This window comes from Leuciscus leuciscus (assembly GCF_965113295.1).
Source record: "Leuciscus leuciscus genome assembly, chromosome: 13".
Taxonomy (NCBI): Eukaryota; Metazoa; Chordata; class Actinopteri; order Cypriniformes; family Leuciscidae; genus Leuciscus; species Leuciscus leuciscus.
In genome coordinates, this window is record NC_138737.1 from 6,541,901 (window position 1) to 6,566,289 (window position 24,389).

Below are 24,389 nucleotides of genomic sequence, written 5' to 3' on the forward strand. Positions count from 1 at the left end.
CTAATTAGGTGCACTTTTCTAAAAAATGTATTTTTATTATTTGTGGATATTTGTTTAGGTTCTGAATTTCAGAAATTTTGAATGTTGAATTGAACTTTGAGGGGCACTAAAAAATTACAGTGCACTGCAACATATGGCAGTGCAGTATCCATAACAGGGCTTTTTCTATATTGTTCCTAGGAGATCTTGGATGGCATGCTTATGGATGTTCCTCGCTGCCGTTTGCCGGATAATAACCTCGGTACGGTGGCCGCCAGCATCCTCCTGCCCTCCGGGCCACACGGCTCTCTCTACAGCTGGAGGTGGTACCCGCAAACATGCCTCTCTCTGACAGGCCTCTCACCAAGATGAATTCATCGCCAGCACGGGTTGAAATACTCTGGCCAAAACAAGTAATTTGATTGCCCCGACCGCAAATTAAGTTAGTGTGATTCAATTTTCGATTTGGAGCTATCCAGCAGTCATACATCACAGCAGACATATTTCATTACCCAGCTAAAGCAGGTGGGGGGCGGGGCCAGGGGTGCACCGTGCAGGTCTCCACAGGAAGACATCATAGCAGCATTGTTATGGCACACATTCACGTCGCTTACACTCCTTTCCTCCCAGCTACAACGTGGCTATTTATAACACGCAGACACATAGGGCTGTCACCGCACACGCTCATGGGCGCATCAGATATATCCATTGTGATCGTCTTGGTGAGAGATGATGTAAACAGCATTATCGCCACTGTTTCAGAAAGGAAAAGTGTGTGTGTGTGTAAGAAAAATGACACGCTACCACAGGGTGATGCAAAACGCACTTCTTGCAGTTTATGTCTCTGAGAATTGTTGTCCGTTTCCTTGGTGACCGGCTGTCACTGATTGCACTGACATGAATAATATTCTGAGCGCTGTTTGTAGTCTTGTGATGGTTCTGTGAAGAAATGAAATTTTTATGTGCCTCGTTTCTGTTCTGGTTGGTTATTATTTTATCATTGCCAGTATTTTTATTTATTTTTATATTGTTTATACGATTGAAGTATTCATTAATATTTTGAATTAGCTTTTTTTATTTTAGTTGTAGTAATTTTGGTGCGTCCCAATTTGCATACTTATGCACTATTCTGTGCCGTTTTGTAGTATAAATAGTGTGAGAAGTGTGTTCACTGAAAACTACAAATAGAAAAAGTGCACTTTAAATCCCTGGATGGTGCACTTAATTTACCGAAAAAAAGAAGCATGGAATGTTGGACACTTCATGCACTTGACTGTTGCAGGTTTAATTACATATAGTGGAGGGGGAGGGGCTTTCAGACTCCAACGTTGAATGACAAAATAACCTTATAAAATTCATACATTACACAGTTGAGTACATAGTGGATAAGTGGCATAGTGTATAGTGCGTCATTTGGGACACAACTTTAGTTGCCATGGCAATATTAAAAAATTTGTATTTAAGTTTTTTTTTTTTTTTTTTTTTTTATCTAATGTATATATTTTATGTTATTTCAGCTTAATTTCAATGACTGAAAACTTTTTTTATATGTTTTTGTGCGCAAAAAGTATTTCATAACATTACGGTTGAACCACTGGAGTCACATGGACTATTTTAACGATATCTTGACTACCTTTCTGGGCCTTGAAAGTTGTAATGACGTTGTTGCCTATGGAGGGGTTAGAAAGGTCTCGGATTTCATCAAACATATCTTAATTTGTGTTCCGAAGATGAATGAAGGTCTTACGGGGTTTTTGAATGACATGAGGAGTAATTCATGACAGAATTTTCATTTTTGGGTGAACTAACCCTATAATAATAACAACATTGATCATTAACTATGAATCTAAGTGGCATCTGCAAACAAATCAATAATTCATTTTATTTAAATTTTTTGACATTTTTACTTACAAGTTTTACTTGTATTAATTTTAGTACTTCAACTTATTTAGTTCATTTAGTTGCCAAGGCAGCATTTCTAATTTGCATAAACGTTTTTTTTCCATCTAATGTTTGTTTTTATTTCAGCTTTTTTTCTAAATCATATCCATGATACAATGATTTGTTCCCTCGATTTACAAAATTGTGTGCTCGATATAATAATTCATTCCCTCGATTTACTAAATCGTGTGCATATAATTTGTTCTCACGTTTTCCTAAATCGTGTCCACAATAGCCTATTATTCGTTCCCTCGATTTACTAAATCGTGTGCACAATATAATTCACTCCCTCATTTTTCTAAATCGTGTGCAGTGCACGATATAACAATACATTTCCTCGATTTACTAAATCGTGTGCATGATACAATTCATATTTTTTTATATAGTTTTAGTTAACAATAACACTGATCATTGGCTGTCATTCTGAGTGGCATCTGCAAACAAAGGTAACATTTCTAATTTGCATTTACCTTTTTTAAGTTTATATCTTATTTTATGTTTGCTTTATTTCAATTACCGAAACAATTTGTAACATCAGTATCTATCAATCCAAGTGGCATCTGCAAGCCAATATTCCAATGTTTGCTTGTTTTCTGGGAAAATGGTTGTGGAGTCGTGCCATGTGACAAATACACCCTGTCTGAAGTGTGCACTTTAGTGTTCTTATTCAGCATGCACGCTGACTTTTGAATAGTCGCTTATTGAGGGATTTGTAAACAGAATATGGTGTTTAAGTTTGTTGCCCCTTAAGCCGAATGTGGCAATCTATGTGGCGAGATTGGGCTGTTGAAGTAAACCGACTGCGCTATATTTCATTATCCTGATCATTTCCCACAGATGTAGGCTATCTGAAAACATTGATTAAAGTGCGTATAAAGAATTTTTATAGCTCCGGGGAGGAAAAAAAGTGGTGTTTGGATCACAGCTGAGGCCGTATTGAATCTGCGGTCAATTAGGAAGATGAAAACACATTTTCTGAGCACATTAAAATAAGAAGAACCCAGTAAGGGGGGAGAGCTGTTTCCATGTTTCTAGTTTGTTAGGCTCGAGGGGAGTCTAGTGGAGAACTCTCGCGGCAGTCCATGCTGCTAACCCGTTTAAATACAGCACGAATTTCCTGCGGATCTCGGGCGCTGTAATTGGAAAGGCGTGTTATTGATTGCATTGGAGACTATGGCTAATGAATAGATTTAGCTTGAGTTCCCGCTCCTGTTTTTTCCGCTCTCAGTCGATGACAGTGGCGCCGCAGAGCAACAGGCCAAGATTACTGTAACAATCCTGTTATTCTCTCCTCTAATTAGGACGGGTCACTCTATTTACCGATATGATGCAATTCATGTTGCGAATGGAACTCGGTCCATTTGTGCTCAGTCATTATTTTCCGGTTTAATGGGGGTGTCGAGACAGGGTGGTTTTGTGAGACCGTGAGGCGGTGAGCTCTTTAAAGACAATTGGACTTGTAATAGACAGAGAAATGCTTGGCTGATTCATTACAGCTGTTGTTGTCAATTATATGGAACACCTAAACATGTTAAACATCAGTACTTCCGTCTCTCTACCGACACATTATTATTATTATTATTATCAAACTTCTCTGTTGGCATGATATTGTGTATTAAAGCTGCTTTAAGTGTTTTTAGTACACCTTGCATCTCTACCTGTCAATTATTTTTAATTCTTTGATTTGCTGACGTTGGATTGGCTGACATGACTTTAGAGGGCGGGGTTTTTGAGAGAGAGTGGTATGGTTGAAGTTAAACCAAAATTGAAATTATAAAATCTTTGTAGTTTCCACAGTAGTATAATTTCATTTATTTTTTATATGTAAATACAATTATTGAATTTTTGATGGCCTCAGTCTGGCTTGTTCAGTACTGAGTTGGTGTGGTGTATTGGTTAAAGGGATAGTTCACTTTGAAATTAATTTTTGGTATGTTTTAGCTTACCTCAAGGGCATCCAAGATGTAGGTGTCTTTTTCTCCGCAGTAGTTTCAATTTTGATATTTTTAGGTCAAACCGTTCTTGTCTGTCAGTCATATAATGCAGGTCGATGGTCACTGTCTCAAAGAGCATGCACTGAGTCCAAATTAAACAATTCCCCATCATAAGTACACATTGATGGCCTAAGACACGAAACGAGCGGTTTGTGTGAGAAAACGAACAGTATTTATATCGTTTTTACCTCTTATACACAGCCATGTCGAAGTGATCTGATCTGACGTGTACGCAGACTGGTGCATAGATATATACACTAGATGTCGCCTTAAAGACATTCGTTCCAATGAACTGCCGTAGACAAGGCGACATCTAGTGTGTATATATCTATGCACCAGTCTGCGTACACGTCAGATCAGATCACTTCGACATGGCTGTGTATAAGAGGTAAAAACGATATAAATACTGTTCGTTTTCTCACACAAACCGCTCGTTTCGTGTACTCTGTTCGTCAATGTGTACTTACGATGGGGAATTGTTTAATTTGGACGACGGGGAATTGTTTAATTTGGACTCAGTGCATGCTCTTTGAGACAGTGACCATCGACCTGCATTATATGACTGACAGACAAGAACGGTTTGACCTAAAAATATCAAAATTGAAACTACTGCGGAAAAAAAGACACCTACATCTTGGATGCCCTTGAGGTAAGCTAAAACATAACAAAAATTAATTTCAAAGTGAACTATCCCTTTAAGGCTCAAAACATGCTCTACGCAAGTATTGGAACATAAGCACTGCTAGCCAAGCAAACTTGTTGATGCAGATTACATAGATGAATCAATATGTATCAGATTCAAATCCATTGAGTTGTTTATCTTCGGAGCAGAAGAACAACACATGAAATCTGACTTCTAGAATCCTGATCCAAACAATGTGACTTGGATCTGTTTAGATTCGTCCAACCAGGTTTGTAATTTTTTGTTTGTTTGTTTGTTTATTTATTCATCCGTGTTTTTATTTATTTATTTGTGTTTTAATTGATTTATTTTAGGGTTAAGATTTTATTTATTTATTTATTTATTCATGTTTATTCCTTAAATAATTTGTGTTGGTTTGTTTATGCATATTTATTTATTTATGTTTATTTATTCAGTTTAGTTTATTTATTTATGTGCTTTATAAACTATGAACAACTAAAATATGTCATTGTTTGTAGTGTGAACAGCAAAACAATCTGGATCTGTTTAAATGAGTGTGGTTTTTAGGATTCTGATTTTGTGTGTAATTTGGATCAGGTTTGTAATATCAGGTTTTTGCTGTTCATACTACAAACAACTAAATGGATTTGAGTCTGATTATTTTGCATCCTGTTGTTTTGTTGTTTTGTGTTCTGAGCAATAAAAAACAACAACAAAAACATGAAATATGATGCAAACCTTATCCAAACCACATACGGATCCAACTCTCATCTTTTACTTGTTTGCAGTCTGATTAGTAAAATTCCACATAGTAGTTTCAAAGTAGAACCCTTTTGTTTTTTCACTTAGATGCGTCAACAACGTGTTTCTGCTGTGTGTCTGAGATCATGATTGATGCATTTGAGCAGCAGTGATCTAAAGGAACTCTCGGCACATTCTCCTGCAAATGATGATTGCTTTGCCTCACTGCTGATGCGGAAGCCCTTGCTGGAATACCAAATTATATCTGTACGTTTTGTAGATTGTATTCACGCCTGATTATGTCTTATCTGCTCTTTCTCTCCCTGCATCGTCTCACCTCTCCCTCTCCTCTCGCTCATCTAGTTCCTCACACTCTTTAAAGCAGTTAGATTAGTTCTACTGTTCTTGTCTTGTCTCATTATTTAGTGAGTGCCGGAGCCGAGGAGCTTGTGCTGTAACCTCGAGAGACGGGGGACACTTATTTAAGTCGGCCCTCGTCTTACGTCTTCCTCAGAACGATTGGCTCTCCTCTCTTCAGTTTCTCAAACTGTCCATTTAGGTGCATTAGCCTTAACGTAAGATTAAGACATGTTTTGCAGGAAGCCTGTATGCAAAACAGAGGCATCATATCAGTATGCATGAGGTTGTCACATCTTTCTGAAAAATTCATCGGAGCAAATGGAGCTACAATGCAAATAGTTCCCCCGCTGTGCAATGATGTCTGTGCCGTGCCAGGTGCCCTGTTCAAACAAATGTAAATGGAAAGAAAGCAAAGGTTCCATTATGGCGTGGAAAACAGTGAGACGTACTCGGGTCGGTGGGCCGTGGCTCGGCGTGTTGCACGTGTGTGCGCCGGGGAGGATCGTGGGACGTTCTCTGCGGTGAAATTTCATTGCACATTTACATATCATCCTTCCTTCTCTGTCACCAATGGAATTTTGATGGGGAAATTATTTAAATGTTAAACCAAAAACTGTCACCTAGAGCATTAGATGCATTAGTCAGAGGGAGAAAACAATATGACTTATTTACTTCCTCTCTCGCTCTACTTTTCACTTTTCACTTCTTTTTCTCGCTTCTTCCTGCTCTGAATTTTGGAAGGCATCTAATGATCAAAACGTTGACTATTTGAAGTGCATGAAACAGACAGTAATTGCATTTTAAGGATTTCTCTGAAATGTTACAGCAGAGAGCTTTCTGTGATCAAACTCTCAGGTCTGATAACCGCAGTGATCTGATAAAGGTTTGATTATGTGTTTGACAGCAGTTGCAGTCATGGGACAGAGTGTTCTGGCATCCTTACTTGCAGGTACTGGGCTCTAGGAGGTTAAATTGGGAATTTGGAGGCAGGCGCGCTGGAAGCTGTTTCATGTGAGGGGGGCTGGGGGCTGGGTTGGAAAATATGTGACGTCATTATGTTGTGGCTGACAACAAGACATACAATTTCTCTGTACTGTATATGTGTTGTAGCCATTAAAGAAAACATTTAGTTTCATATTTATGTTTAAATATTATAGGCTAATGTTATTTTTTTATTTAATCAGTGTTGATTATGAAAGTGAGCATATGCAGCATGAGAAAGATAAAGATACATCATGAGATGCGAAATATGACTGGAGACATGGAGTGGGTAAGACATGATTTTGACCACTTCATTGAGTTTTGTTTTGTAGAAAGAACATTTTTAAAAGATTTTTGTTTTGTATAAATTGTATCTTAATTTTGATCAATGTTTTATCAACCAATTGCCTGTATTTAATAAATAAAAAGCAAATATATAGCAGACAATGTAATGATCATCCGGCATGATCACTTGCATTGCACGTGAACTGGAGGGCGCCGAAACTCAGCTTGTGCATCACAGATTTGAGAAATATAGGCTATCTATTATAGAAAGCGTGAAATGTCTACTTTTAAACTAAACTATTCAAAACGAAAAGAAATAGGCTACTCTCTGATGTAATTAATATGAAATGTGCATTTCACATGTATTTCTCTCTGGCGTTCATGCAAGTCCGCATCTCCAAATTCATCTTTGCAGCGACACAGAATTAACACCAGTTTATTAAAAAACAATTAAATGTCTCCTTGCTATTTTTGACACATCCATACTTTTGCTGGTTCGTTGTGGCAATCTTTATGCGTGCGGCCGTGTGCTTGAGTGCGGCTATATATGTACACGCTCATTATCCTATTATAGACTATTTAAGTAATAAAATTAATATAAAGGGGCGATTTGTCCACTAATGGCTTAAATGAACAACTACTAGTCGACTAGGAAAAAACTTTAGTTGGAGGCAGCCCTTATTCCACATATTTTCGAACCAGCAGGACATTCTGGGTTGAGCGAGCGACCCTGAGCAGAATGAGCGAGCGGAGAGGAATATTCAGAAATGCGCTCTACGCTCACGAGCTCTGATCGGAACAAAGCATGACAAATTCAAACTTTATTTCATTTTCTCCATAGCTTGAACACTCACTACATTAGGCATAATAGAGTTAGTTAACGCTGTCCATTTATTTATTTTTATTTCACGTTTTTAAAGTACAATATTATGTTAGTCCACAGCCCCCCACTTGGGGGTGCTGATGCTATGACGAGGGGGCTGCAGCCCCCGCAGCACCCCCCTTCCCGCGCTACTGTTTGGAGGTGCCAATTCTGGTGTCCTATGCAAGATATAACATGAACCCCCATTATGCATAAAGCACAATGCTTAATGTATAATTCACTTTAAATGTTTTGCAAGTTGAAATAAAGTCGGTTTTGCGCAAAATTATTTTTCTTTTCTACAGTGCCTGGTCAAAAACATAGTTATCTTGTTGTAGTTAATCAAAATAGCTGTTTTTAATCAGTTAACACTCTGCTGAAAGCTAAATTGACCATTTAGGTGAACTAATGTGATATGTAATTTAAATTATATTAATATGCGTTTATGATTAAGTAAAAATGCACTCTAAAGTGATTTTCTATTACTATTTCAACTCACTAAACAGAGTACCCATAAAGTTTTCTCAGCCAATGGAAATGCTCTGTTGAGATGTTGATTGGGATCTGCATGACAATGGAATTTTGCTATTTGTGAACAGATAGGACACACATTAATTGTGTGGCTTCTAATCTGAACAGAGATCCATTTTGATGATTGGTATATGTATACAGTTCAAAGGTTTTGCATCTGTAAGATTTTTTTTATTTAAAAAGTCTCTTATGCTCACCAAGATTGCATTTATTTGATGAAAACTACAGTAAAACAGTAATATTGTGAAATATTAGAACAATTTAAACTGTTTTCTATTTGAATATATTTTAAAATGTAATTTATTCCTTTAATGCAAAGCTGCATTTTCAGTCTTCAGTGTCACATGATCCTTCAGAAATCATTCTAATATGCAGATTTTTTTGTAACATCATAAATGTCTTTAGTTATTTGATCAATTTAAAGCATCCATGCTTAATAAAAGTATCAATTTCTCAAAAGGTTTTTGAACGGTAGTGTATATATTTTTTTTCTTATCCAATATTTGTATCTTTGTTTAGTGATCTTTTGTTAGTAGCAGCCTACATTAAAAAAAAATAATGTAGCCCACACTTTTCAGTTGTGACTATATTCATAATAGCATGCCCACTCAGTGTATTTACTGTGCACTGGGTCATTGAGGACTGTGAGAGTCGTACTAGCTCATTGACTTGGGCTTGTGGGTTTGTGATGCTTATTACTTTCAGTCAGGATTCCCTACTAGGAAGATACTAGGCTCTGAAAGCAACTTACTAATGGCACAGTTTTGCACTCTCAGAATTCAGTGAGCTGTGCTAAAGCTGGTAGTGGATGAATACTGTATGATAAATCTATTTTGTAGCAGCCAAAACGCTAGACGCATGAATGAAAACGTGAATCAGAGACTGTAGTCGCAAAATGATTCATGCATGCACGAGTCAAACTCTGAGATGTGCACGAAAAGGCAACAGGCTCTGAGTGCAATTTTTTTTAATGTTTACTCAGTTACGTTAGTGGATGTTTACACTCTCAAGTTGTTCTAAACCTAAATAAATGTCTTTGTTCTGCTGAACACAAAGGAAGATATTTTGAAGAATGTCGGTAACCAAAGAGATCTCAGGGGGAAAAAATACTATGGTAGTCAATGGCCCCCGAGATCTGCTTTAACGTTATCTAGATTAATAAATGCTGTAAACATTTTGTTACAGTACTTCATGATGCATTAAAGGCCTATAGTTCACTCAGAAATGCACATTCTGTCATCATTTACTCAATATTTTGAAGAACGTAATGGTTCAAACAGCCAGTGTTGGTGGTAACGCATTACAAGTAATGCGGGTTATGTAATCAGATTACTTTTTTCAAATAGCGAGTAAAGTAACACATTACTTTTAAATTTACTAAATATCCGGGTTACTTTTTCAAATAAGTCATGCAAGTTACTTTGTTTTTTCCTGAGAGAAATCGCCTGAGCCTCATTCATTTCATTTTTTTTGTGTGAAAGAGCCGTTACATTTGCCAAAAATATAAATAAAAAAAGTGCTATTCAAAAACAATCAAACAAGCAAGTTTGAAAATAAAAAACAGGTGGGAAAAAATGCAAAAGTAACGTAATGCATTACTTTCTATAAAAAGTAACTAAGTAACGCAATTGGTTACTTATTTTGGGAGTAATGCAATATTGTAACTCATTACTTTTAAAAGTAACTTTGCCCAGCACTGCAAACATTTAACCCATTGACTTTCATAGTATGAACAAAAAAACTAGATATTTTTGTCAGTTTATCATTGAAAAATATATTTTTATATTGACAGAGATATTATTGTCAGTTTATCTTTTTTTGCGTGTTCCATAGAAGAAATGACAGGTGTACAGTTTTGAAACCACATAAATAATAAATAACTATCCCTTTAAGTAATGTAAAAAAATCAACTTAAGTTTCCCATTCCCAGAATGCTGTGTTATACTTCAGATTACATTACATCATATATTATAAAAAAAAAAAAAAATCCCAACCATAGATTTAATTTATTTGACTTATCTTAAGAATGTTAGGGCCCAAAAATATACATTTAATTTTACAATATGTATAAAATGTAATTATATTATATTACATTGTTATATTGAACAAAAAATATGAATCTAATTTTAATAATGTTCATTTAATAGGAAGGATTTAAGGTGTCTGATTCTGACCTATTAGACCGTAAACTGAATTCTCCCTCACAATGCTCCTTTTGTGGTTTCTGCTCTATGTAATTTCCAGCTGCTTTAAGTGTCCAATCAGTATGCGGCATCCAGCGAGCAAAACCTTGCTGACAAACACGATTATTTAAAATCCGTCGTAAGGCTCCTGTCAACATAATTTAGTAGTCGATAGCAGCACTTTATGATTTTGTGCTCGGTCACAGTCATGTGATCAGACTTCAGGTTCTCTCTTCATGTTACAGTACGTGGTTACTGGTTATCGTCAGAATCTGCACGTTGCTTAGCAACCCCACACTATTCATTTTGTGAGCTGGTATTCGCCCTGTCAGTGCAGGATAATGGTGAGATTTGATCATAGACTCCTTTTTCATTTCTCTGCAACTCGATTTAGTTTTTTTTTTAAGACTGTTAAGCTTGGAATAATAGAAAGGAAAAATAAAACAGTAGAATAAAAGTCTCAGGAAAGCATAAAAATCACACGGTAGTCGCTAATCACTCCTCGCTGTCGTTCCAGGGACATGTTCGGGTCTGTTGCAACCGAGGGCGTCTCGCAGTGCTATCACTCACAAGCCCGATGTGAATGCGAAGAACTTTCCAGAACAAAAGAAGCACGAGCCCAGAAAGCAGACAAAGGGGAAGGGTGTCTCGAAAACTATTGCGAAACCAAAGTCTGTACAGGTAACACTTCTCAAAAGTGGAAGACACAGTTTCTGTCTCTTCCCGATGAGGCAGCGTTCCCCAGAGAGCAACACATGAGGGGAATGCAAGTTAATGAGAGAGTTGTTAAATACACAATCTAAAGTTAAATGATTTTAAATGGTAAAAAGACTATAAACATACTACAATAAAAAAAAATTATAATGCTAAATTCCCTAGCTATATATGGTGAAAAACTAATAAATCTAAAAATGTACAGTTTATGGAAGAGAAAAAAAATGTCATCTTATATTTATTACAGTGAAAAAACATAATTTGCCATTCGCAGAATTCCGTGTGATTTCATTATAGGCTACTGGATATATTATACAAGAAAATGATTGATTTACAGTAATTTATTTGACCTATTTGAAGAATGTTAGGCCCCAAAAATATTAATATAAATGTAATCATTTATATTTCATTACATTACATTATATATTATAAACAAATGTAAGAAAAAAGTTCCCAAAAGTATATTTTATATATTTGACTTACAGTGGGGAGAACAAGTATTTGATACACTGCCGATTTTGCAGGTTTTCCCACTTGCAAAGCATGTAGAAGTCTGTCATTTTATCATCATAGGTACTCTTCAACTGTGAGTGACGGAATCTAAAACAAAAATCCAGAAAATCACATTGTATGATTTTTAAGTAATTAATTTGCATTTTATTGCATGATATAAGTATTTGATACATCAGAAAAGCAGAACTTAATGTCTGGTTCAGAAACCTTTGTTTGCAATTACAGAGATCATATGTTTCCTGTAGTTCTTGACCAGGTTTGCACACACTGCAGCAGGGATTTTGGCCCATTCCTCCACAGACCTTCTCCAGATCCTTCAGGTTTCGGGGCTGTCGCTGGGCAATATGGACTTTCAGCTCCCTCCAAAGATTTTCTATTGGGTTCAGGTCTAGAGACTGGCTAGGCCACTCCAGGACCTTGAGACGCTTCTTACGGAGCCACTCCTTAGTTGCCCTGGCTGTGTGTTTCGGGTCATTGTCATGCTGGAAGACCCAGCCACGACCCATCTTCAATGCTCTTACTGAGGGGGAAGGAGGTTGTTGGCCAAGATCTCGCGATACATGGCCCCATCTATCCTCCCCTCAATACGGTGCAGTCGTCCTGTCCCCTTTGCAGAAAAGCATCCCCAAAGAATGATGTTTCCACCTCCATGCTTCACGGTTGGGATGGTGTTCTTGGGGTTGTACTCATCCTTCTTCTTCCTCCAAACACGGCGAGTGAAGTTTAGACCAAAAAGCTATTTTTGTCTCATCAGACCACATGACCTTCTCCCATTCCTCCTCTGGATCATCCAGATGGCAAACTTCAGACGGGCCTGGACATGCGCTGGCTTGAGCAGGGGGACCTTGCATGCGCTGCAGGATTTTAATCCATGATGGCGTAGTGTGTTACTAATGGTTTTCTTTGAGACTGTGGTCCCAAATCTCTTCAGGTCATTAACCAGGTCCTGCCGTGTAGTTCTGGGCTGATCCCTCACCTTCCTCATGATCATTGATGCCCCACGAGGTGAGATCTTGCATGGTGCCCTAGACTGAGGGAGATTGACCGTCATTTTAAACTTCTTCCATTTTCTAATAATTGCGCCAACTCTCACCAAGCTGCTTGCCTATTGTCCTGTAGCCCATCCCAGCCTTGTGCAGGTCTACAATTTTATCCCTGATGTCCTTACACAGCTCTCTGGTCTTGGCCATTGTGGAAAGTCTGTTTGATTGAGTGTGTGGACAGGTGTCTTTTATACAGGTAACGAGTTCAAACAGATGCAGTTAATACACGTAATGAGTGGAGAACAGGAGGGCTTCTTAAAGAAAAATCAAATATCAAATTCTTATTCTCCCCACTGTATTTGGTGTTCCCCATGTGTCTCCCCATGTGTTTTTGATGTTTGTCAGTGCATTATAAAGGTACAAAACAGATTTTAGTACTATACTTCAGTAGGTTGCTAGCCTATTAACATTATTTCAGTCATTGAAATATCTGTATACTTTTGAAGTTAAATCCGTATAACCTAAAATGTTTTTTACAGTAGTTCTGGCAATAGATGTCTTTTTCCCCCACAGTTCTCCAAAGCTCTAGGCACTGGGGTGATAATCTGCTTTATACTGAATTGAGATGAACAATATTTGGAGGAGGGTTTGATGTGTGTGGTTAGGGCTTTGGCTTGTGTGCGCAGAGCTTGGAGAACCGAGTACATGTGAGGTTCTGATGGTGTGTATTCATCATTCACGGAGAGCGGCGTGATAGCCATCTCTTATCGGCATTGCTCTAACAGAGCCAAAGCTTTACCTAAAACAGTATCTCAAAGGCAGCTGTTGGAAAGCAGCAATGTATCACACCCCAGGACGCTCCCAGGAGCGCTTGTTCGAGAGCGACGAGCGTGACATGCACCATAAGTGCCGAGGTTCCAGGCTAACAGCTTTAGCTAAATATGAGACAATGTCTGAAAGCTAGTCCGAGTGCATTTATAGTGGATGAAAATTGCTCTGAGACCAACCTCTGTCTTTTATCACACTTTTTATCTACCCTCAGAACTGCTGTCTGTCCGAAACCAAAATCAATTTGTATTCAACTTTTATTCTGTCCGCGCAGGCCACTCGCAAAATGCACAATTTCCCGGCAGGGGCAGATTTTTTAAAGAGCATCTTCTTGGCTTCCTGGGAAAACATTCCAATGAAAAATTTATGTTTTGCTCCGTGCTACCTGCGCTTTGAGTTGGCCGTGAGCCGGGGAACATTCCTTCCGCTGTCAGGGTGAAGCTGCATTAGTGAAAACGACAGAGACAGCCGAGCGTTCTCTCGCTCGCTCCACCGCCTGACAATCTGACAATTCTACACAAGCTCTGCGCTGCGTCTTATATGTGCTCTGCTCTCCAGACTGGCCTACAGTTTTTAGGGGGAATGGTTTGGATGCTCTGACGAGACAGGCCTGACTGTGTGAGGGTAGATACTTCAGCTGTGGTGGCACAGATTCAGCGTTAATCTTTGTCCAAAAGATGGATGTTTGTAAATTCTCCTTGTACAGAGCGATTTTGAGGTGTCACTCAGGGGAGCGTTCACTGCAAAGAACAACACGGCAAATGCATGAGATTATTGGACTGCATTATGCAAGAACTGTGTCTGTTTCTGTGCTGTGAATCACTCCAAACATGAAACGTCTGTCCCAGGGCTTCAGACAACAGTCAAAGTTAAAAACACACACCATGAATTATTAGCCTATATTTTTACATCATGGTGTAGATTGAATGCTGTCTGTTCAAAAATATTGCATTTTTGTGTGCATTTAATTACTCTTATAAATTTCCATTATGAATGAATTTTCATGAAGAAAATTTAGCCTATTATTCTTTATTTCCTTTTATGACGTTATTTTAATGGCAGTCGTGCTATGAATGAGGGCATTTTTTTTTATAAATATATATATATTTTTTTAATTGCTATGTTTCTTGAGTATTCTCTTTGGGTTCTTACCACTGTAATTCTGTATTTTTACTGTATTATAGTAAAATACTGTAATAGTTATTTTCTCAAAATCAGCATAAATGAAAGATGGTAAAACAAAAATATTATTAATAATATTAACAACAATAGGCTATTAACAATAGCAGTGTAATTAATGAAAGAAGAAAATATAATACTGAATCATTTGGAAAAATATTATATTTATATAAATTACTTTATTAATATTATATATATTTACAAATTTAGCTTATCATTATTGTTCTTTGCATTAGGGTAATGTGCCATTGTTGAAATCACAATGCAAACAAATGTTAATATTATTTATTTTAATAATATGATTAAAGTCATTTATTGCAATTAATAATATTATATATTATTTACACATTTTTTCAAATATTTGGAATAATTATAACTTTTCTTTGCAATAGGGTAATGATCCTAAAGAAAGCCCCCCCCCCCAAAAAAAAATTCTTTCTTTGGGTTTTGTGAGAATCTTCCAACAATGTTTTTACATTTACAAAGTATAATTTGAGCAAAACCACTAGCAGCACAATGGCAAACACGTGGGTGATTCTTCCTCTGTTAGTATCGTGCATGATGATCTGTAGGTGAAGCGAGGACAGTATGTGCTTTTCTCTGCAGATCAGAGCACGCTTGAACTCCTTCCATGAGCAGCACTAAACAATTTTAAGGCTGTCTGTGTGTGTTAGACGCTGAGACCAAACCGTTTACTTTGGGGGGTATCCACAGAGACCAGTCTGTGTGTATATGTGTGTGTGTGCGCGCATGTTTAAGAGAGAGAAAAATAGACTGTTTGTGTCTTCTGGGATCAGCGCTGAGACCACACGTGACATGTTATGATGTTTAAAGGGTTAGTTCACCCAAAAATGTCATTAATTACTCATCCTCATGTCGTTCCAAACCCATAAGATCTTCGATCATCTTTGGAACACAAATTAAGATATTTTTGATGAAATCCGAGAGGTTTCTGAACCAGCCATACACTGTAAAAACAAACCTATAGAATCTACCCAATAAAATTGAGGTAACAATTTGCACTCACTTTGTTTGGGTAGATTTCATCCCATATTTTTGAATAGAGAGTACCTACATTTAATGGCTATGACATACTAAACAAAATTAGGTAAAGTCTACCTAATATTTCTCAATACATTACACAACTAATTACTGAGTAATAATTACTCTATTGTTAGCAAGCAAAAGTCCATCTATTTAATTTTTATTAATAATAATAAGTCAATAGAAATAATTAAAAATTACTTATTCAGAGATGGTTAAATTTACCTAAAAATGGCCAGACACAGGATATTTCATCTATTACTTTTTTATTGACCAAAAAACAAACATTTCAAACTAACAAAGGAACTACAAAAGAGCCCTCTTACATTCATATAACATACAACTTCTTCAAAACTTTCAATTTAAAAATAATGGGAAGTCAGAATATACATTAAAAGCAACATTAAAGCTCTCTCACATTTTGTTATTTCAAACAGATCTCATTTACCTTAATGGACTGACATGTAATATGGATACAAACAAACATTACATTTGTTATAAACTTAACACAAATTAATTTAGGTAAAAAATAACCATTATTCAACATCCAATTTTAAGCGACAGACAACTTCATTTCACTCATGTGATAACACTTTACAATAAGGTTTCATTAGTTAACATTAGTTAAATGGTTATTCACCCAAAACTTTAAATTCTGTCATCATTTAGGCTACTCACCCTCATGTCGTTCCAAACCCATAAGACTTACGTTCACAAATGAAGATCTTTTTGATGAAATCTGAGAGATTTCTGTCCCTCCATTTGCAGTCTACACAACTTTGAAGCTTCAAAAAGTTCATAAAGAGATCGTAAAACTAATCCTTATGAATTAAGTGGTTTAGCGCAAATGTTCTGAAGAAAGACAATCACTTTATATTATATTCACATATAAACATTCATCAACTCAGACATCAGTTGTGGTAAACGGAAGCTCAAACATGTTCCCTTGATGTGCGAGAACCAATGAGGTTCATTCTCGTGTTACGCAGCACGTTTGAGCTTCAGCAAGAACCAATGAGCTTCTATTTGTTCGCTGAACAATGTTTATGTGAATAAAAGCCTAAATTGAATGTTTATCATAAAAAGGGATCGTCTCTCTTCAGAAAATTTGAACTTAACCACTTAATTCATATGGATTTGTTTAACAATCTCTTCATGAACTTTTTGAAGAGTCAATGGGTTAGTTGTAGACTGTCAATGGAGGGAGAGAAATCTCTCAGATTTCATTAAAAATATCTTTATTTTTGTTCTGAAGATAAAAGAAGGTCTTACAGGTTTGAAACGACATGAAGGCGAGTAATTAATGACATAACTTAAATTTTTGGGTGAACTAGGCTATCACTTTAACTACTTTGAATGAACAACACTTCTACAGCATTTATTAATCTTAGTTCATGTTAATGTCAGCATTTATCAATTAATTATTATAATAAAAAGTTGTTAACATTATAATGCACTGTGAACTAATATGAACAATGAACGACTGTAAATCTTAGTAAAGATTAATATTGTATTGCTCATTAATAGTCCATCTTAATTAATGCATTAACTAATGTTAACAAATGAAACCTTATTGTAAAGTTTTACCACTTACGTTATAAAACTTCTTCAACACTTCCCATTCAAAATAAACGCCTTCATGGGATGAAACAGTCTGTGGCTGAACTTATAATATTCTTCTTGCATGGTCTTCAAATGTTTTCATAAAGATCTTTCTGTGGAAGAAAAAGAAAGTTATTTATTTATATGAAAGTAATTATTAATTTTTGATTATAGATTTAATCAAGACATAAATTAACTGCATTTAGGCTTAAATCACTGTAAGCTGCATCTTGCTTAAAAAAAACAACAACACTGCTATTGCATGATGCATAATTACATCTGCATGATGCAAAATCAAAAGAGGAGAGCAGCAGTTAAAGCTAGCATAATATGTGAACAATTTTGTGTAGGCCTACGTTAAATGAGGATATGGATAACGAATTAATCACATCGCGAACCCAAGTGAAAACATGCACAAATTGCCCAAATATATTAACATAACTAAGCTACCGTTTTTGACATACATTAAGTGAAATAATCCAACAGAAATGCACACAATAATTATCATATCTCCGTAAAAAATAACAATAATAAAAGTACTTTATGATTTGATCCCTTCTAACACAGAGATCATCATATAAATGCAAGGAAACCTTAAAAATAATTATCCAGCAAACCAGAAACAGTTTTACTCTGCCTTGATCGCCTAACGTTACCCTGTCCTAAGGTCAACAGTCTCTCTCTGTCAAACACACAGATGCAATGTGCGCTGCTCTTTGTTCACTTATTTCAGCCATGTACATAACACTAATATTTTACTCGTCATGAATGTAGATTTTTACTCGCATTTGCAGGTGTAGGCTATATGACCCTGGAACAACGCGAAATCGACCATCCTCCGCTATGGTTGTGTCGCCGCGCCCATACTGTCTATGGCCGCGCCGACACAGAAGCGAGCACATTACACAAATCTTTTGGTACACTAAATCTTACCATTCATTAAATAAGTTAACATATGCGTTATTATATCAACACGATAAACAACAACAATAACAAACAAAACAAAACTTACCTTGAGCTCAAAGCTTCGTGGTCTCGCTATAAGACGTTGAATTTGAATTCCGTGATTCCCGCCTGGACGTTGAAGTTGGCGCATGTGCAATTTGCGACCACTGAACTAATACATTGGGGGTATGTTTTACTCATTATTTTAAGGTTGCCGATATTACTGATAAAAAATAGGTAGTGTAGTTAGAATGTACCCATTTTAATATATTTTTCTTGCTAACTAATATACTTAAGTAGAATATAACTAATTTACACAGGTTGAATTTAACACCCTCCTGCATCATTTTTTACAGTGTAGGCAGCAATGTCATTGCAACTTTTAAGGCTTAGAAAGGTATAAGGACCAAAAATAATGACTTTATTCAACAATCTCTTCTCTTCAATGTCATTCTCCTACCGTTCATGTTGTAAACACAGTGCAGCGCTTCCAGCTTCTACCTCAGAACGCCGGCTCATTGGCTTACGCTGTTCACGTGAGCACCACGACACATGCGTGTGATGCAGGAGCTGGCCAATGGTGAGCCGGCATTCTGGCGTAGAACCTGGAAGCGCTGCACTGTGTTTACAATGTGAACGGCATAGGAGAATGATGTGGAAGAGAAGAGACTGTTGAATAAAGTCATTTTACTTTATTTGCACACAAAAAGTGTTCTCTTCACTTCATAACATCATACATTTGAACCACTGGAGTCACATGGTCTATTTTGACGATGTCTTTACTACCTTTCTGGGCCTTAAAAGTTGCAATGATGTTGCAAATGCCTATGGCTGGTTCAGAAAGCTCTCGAATTTCATCAAATTTTTTTTTTTAAGTTTGGAACGACGTGAGGATGAGTAATTAACGACAGAATTTTTGGGTGAACTAACGCTTTAAATTTTTTTTTTTTTATTTTTTTTATGCACCCCTTGATGGAAATAACATTACAAGATTTATTTTCATCAAGAGGTTTTTGGTCAAGTTCCTGTATTGACAATGCAAGAGTCCAGCACTCTGTAAAGTCTCCTCCAGCACAACCCAAAGACTTTCAATGAATTTTATGAATTGGACTTTGTACAGTATAAAAATAATTTGTACAGTATAAAAACCATTACGCCTGGAGAGTCTCTGTAAACCACATATATACTGTTAGTGTGTGTGTGTGGTTCACCTATGTTATGAGTACAAAATTCCCTACAAAGGAAGCAAAATCTGAAATCCTTATCCTTGCTGGGACATTTTTTTTTTGTCCCCAAGAGTAAAACGGCTTATAAATCATATAAGTGATGTTTTTTTGAAAATGTAAAAATGCAGAAAGTTTTCTGTGATGGGTAGGTTTAGGGGTTTAGAAAATACAGTTTGTAAAGTAGCCTATACAAATCATGATGTCTATGAAAGGCTCTAAAACATTGAAACCCAACGTGTGTGTGTATTGAATCTACTCTTGTCTTTTGTTCATTGTTGCCAGTCTCATGATAAATGTTTGCTCCAAAATGTTCCTCTAGTTACTTTGTTCCCTTTTCCACAGATGAGCAGCAAAAAACCTTTGATTTGACACCTTTGGAACCTTGATTTACCTTTTATCATGACAGAATCTCCCCTTCCACCCAATGTGAAAAAGGATAAAATATACTTTTAAACTTTTGTGGGAAAGTTTTAGTACAGATTAAATGACTATTAGAGACCATGATAATAATTTAAACAGTATGCTTAAATTTCTGGATGCATGTGAAAATGTAGAAAAATGGACACAGTTAAAGGAACACTCCACCGTTTTTTGAAATAGGGCTTATTCACCTTCTTTCCCACATTTAGATAGGTGGGCAAATGCATTTTTGTCTCAGTGCATGCATTGTTTTAGTTTGACAGGGTCGGCGTGAGCTTAGCTTAGCATAATGAATGGAATCCTTTGTTGCCAGCTAGCATGTCCTGAATAAAAGTGATAAAAAATAATAAAAAAACCCTACCTAATTACTTCTTGTGGCCTGCGTATTCACAACAAGTACAAATAGCGATGCAGATTAACACTAGGCGATTTCCTAGGCAGATATTGACTTATATATTAAGGACTATATTAGGGGGAAGCACAGGCGAAGCACTGCTACTTGGGCGTGATATCTCTGCGCCCAAGTAGCAGTGCTTCGCCTGTGCTTCCCCCTAATATAGTCCCAAGTCAAAATGTGCATAGGAAATCGCCTAGTGTTAATCTGCATCGCTATTTGTACTCGTTGTGAATACGCAGGCCACAAGAAGTAATTAGGTTGGTTTTTTTTTTTTTTTATATCACTTTTACTCAGGACATGCTAGCTGGCAACAAAGGATTCCATTCATTATGCTAAGCTAAGCTAGCGCCAACCCTGTCAAACTAAAACAATGCATGCACTGAGACAAAAATGCATTTGCCCACCTATCTAAATGTAGGAAAGAAGGTGAATAAGCCCTATTTCAAAAAACGGTGGAGTGTTCCTTTAAGTGAACTTGGTCGACAATGCGTATTGATATTGAGGTTAAAAAGTTATTAATGTCACATGTGATTGGCTATTGTTGCTGTATTTTTTAGCTCCTCTCCAGCACTTTTTAGCCATCACGTTATTCATGTCTTCGGTTTCCTAATATCCACTCTCTGTTTAGTTGGGTTCACAGGAAGTTGAAAGTTAAAACCCATTTTTCTCTCCGGGAAGCAGTGACGGACAATTTTTTTAAGTATTCAGTGACTCAGTTAAGAGTCCAATTGTTGCGTTAATCTCACCAGCACAAATATTAAAATCACTTGCGCAAAATGTTTTATTGCTTTTTCATAATGTTTCAGAGACATCAGCACTTGGTGCTACATGATTTTGTGTGAACTTCAGAGCTGTTTTAAGGCTGGATTTCGGTTTGAGGATAGAATATATTTTTATTTTAATACAAATTATGTATTAAAAAATCTTGAAAAGTGGGTTTTCCATACCCAAAGAGAGATGATCTGTATGTGAGTGTGTGATAAAATGTTGTCTAAATACACGACCGTACAAAAGTTTGGGGTCAGTAAGAATTCTTTTTTTTTTTTTTTGAAAATAATACTTTTATTCAGCAAAAGACATTCATTTGATCAAAAGTGACAGTATAGACATTTATAATGTTACAGAATACATATATTTTGAATAAACACTGTTCTGTTTTGAACTTTCTATTCATCAAAGAATCCTAAAAAAAAAAAAAAAAATCACAGTTTCCACAAAAATATGAAGCAGCGCAACTGTTTTCAACATTGATAATAATAAGAAATGTGTTTTGAGCAGCAAATCATCATATTAGAATGATTTCTGAAGGATCATGTGACACTGAAGACTGGAGTAATGATGCTGAAAATTCAGCTTTGATCACAGGAATAAATTACATTTTAAAATATTGTATTACAATTTTAAATTGTAATAATATTTCACAATATTAATGTTTTCACTGCACTTTTAATCAAATTAATGCAGCCTTGGAGAGCATAAGATATATATATTTTTTTTTACATAAAAAATCTTACCACCCCCAAAACTTTTGAAGGATAGTGTAGCTATTTGTCTATTAGTAAACATTCATCAGCTGAACAGGAAAGTTTAATCAGAGGTAGAGACAGCTATTAAGGTTTTTTTCTGATGAATTGTTCATGATAAAACCAGGAATATCAATAGGGTGAAACTGATTTCATGATTCATTGGTCTCACTTTGAGAGAGTTAGATACATGCTGCCAAGTGTACTTAGTATGAAGCACACAATAACCTTTTCTATTTTACAAAAAACTTTTGAAGGAACAGTGATGTATTATTTTCAGATATGCGTTGCATAGAAGAATACAAAGATCTCAAAGCAGGGTTGATTAAGAGCTCTTTTAATTTCCTGTCTGGCCGCACATGTACCTGAATATCTGTATTTTCTGCTTTTGTCTTTCTCTTTCATAGATGCTCAGCACACGTGTGAGTAGAGTTGATGTTCATTTATTCCCGTTTTATGCCGTATGTCTTTAACTGTAGGATCTAGGAACTGACTGCTGACTGCTAAACCCTACCTTATGGGGACAGAATGTCCCCAGAAAGATGGCAATATCCAAATTATTGTCCTTTTTTTGGTCCCCATGAGGAAAAATGCTTATAAATCATGCTAAGTGATGTTTTTTGAAAATGTAAACATGCACACAGTTTTCTGTGATGGGGTACGGTTAGAATTTTTACAGTGTTTTACATTTTGTGTGCAGAAAATAGTTGGGTTCAAAAAAACGCTAAAACCACTTTGAAAATCTGGGATTAAAAATATCAAAAAACTTTTGGCTTCCAAAGTTTGGGATTTTTAAATATTTATGTTCAAGTATATGTTTATAGACTCTTAAAAATAAATGTTCTTTTTTGGCATTGATGATTTCATGAAGAACATCCACTGAACATTGGACATCCACTGAACTTTTCCATTGCTCAAAAGGTTCTTTGTAGTGGAAAACAGATTTTTCGATTATTAAAATGTTCTTCACACTAAGAAAAACGCTGCTTTTAAGAACTGATCACTGAAAGATTCTTTGGGGAACCAAAAAACATTTCTGCTATGGCATCTCTTTTTGAACCTTTATATTCAAGAGTGAAAATTCTAATACAAAATTTTGATATTGATAATGGGAAACGGTTTCCTTGCTTCCATTAAAGCACAAGATGTGTTTTTTTTGGAATATCTCAGATCATTGCACGCAATCATCAGGTTTTATTCAAGTCCATTTCATTGCTTATTTTCAGTTCCAATTTTTCTTTGTCACACTGAAAATATAGATTATTACATTATGGAATAGAAGCTTGGTCTTATGCTTTGGACTTGCTAATCACCAGCAGCATTTATCACCAATGATAACTGTTGCTCAGAGCAGTAACAGATTGCAAGCAGCATTAGCATTTCTGCGTTGCATATTTTCAGCTGCATATGTTTTTCATTCGAGGTGAAATCTAGAGAAGATGAAATGTGGGTTTGATGTCGTCTGGAGGCAGCTAGCTCTTGTTTCCCCTACAAAGACCCTCGATGCTATTTCAGTGGCCACGTTGGAATAGAAATACCACAGGATCACACAGAACATTTGTGCAGGGCCGATGTTGGATGCTCCACGTTGTGTAGGAGTGTGGATCTGGATCAGTTTGTTTTGTAACGTTTAAAACATAAAGATGTAAGGAAATAGACGCGGAGGGAGAGAGAGTGGAAACAGTTTTACCTGAAATACATTAGCATAAATGTGTGTGGTCTCGCATAGAAATCATTTTGGCTACTGTTGTATTCATGGTTTTCCTCATATGGTGGAACATTGTGTTTATAATGTTTGAGTTGCTAAACTCCCAATTCATTTGAAGGTTTTTTTGTTGTTGTTGTTATTGTTTGTGGAAAAACCTTCATCTAAAATCTGTTGTTCCAGCAGATTCCGGAAAACAATGCAGTCAGTGCGCCGCTTCAGGCCTTAAAACCATTAAAGCAAAGTAAACAAGAGGTGCCTACAACCAGACCTTCTGATAACAACAATTCAATTTAAAACAAAGACACAGAAACCTGTTGTGCTGTTTGGAGGTGGCTGTGGAATCAGCAGGTATGTGCATCAGAGGTGGAAAATGTATTTACAAGGTTGTTTTTGCGATAATAAATATTGTGTATTTTTCTTTAGAACATTTACTTCCTCAAGAGAAGAACTTTTGCTGTATTGCATTTTCAACATTATAATCGAGGCAGAAGCAGGTGAGTCCTGTTTGAGAAAGCAATTAAGGCAAGATGTTAAAAAATAACTACAAAATTGCTCAAAAGTTGATTTCTACCATGTACATACCATTTTACAAATCAGTTAATAAGTTTTGGTATTATATTATATTATATTATATTATATTATATTATATTATATTATATTATATTATATTATATTATATTATATTATATTAATTATACTATATTATTGAAATGTAATGAAATACTTTGCTCAGTCGTATTTAATTTAGATCTATTTGAAGAATTTTAGGCTACAAAAATGTATTCATATTTTATGGCCTGTAGTATT

The 24,389-nt window shown here is 36.1% G+C and overlaps 1 long non-coding RNA gene across 1 annotated transcript; it reads left to right on the top strand.

The window, feature by feature from the left end:
* Nucleotides 1-178: 178 nt before the first annotated feature.
* Nucleotides 179-24,107, top strand: LOC309513391. The gene is made up of 3 exons (XR_014211435.1): nt 179-392; nt 23,766-23,930; nt 24,006-24,107. It is a non-coding gene; the product is annotated as an uncharacterized lncRNA (long non-coding RNA).
* Nucleotides 24,108-24,389: the final 282 nt, after the last annotated feature.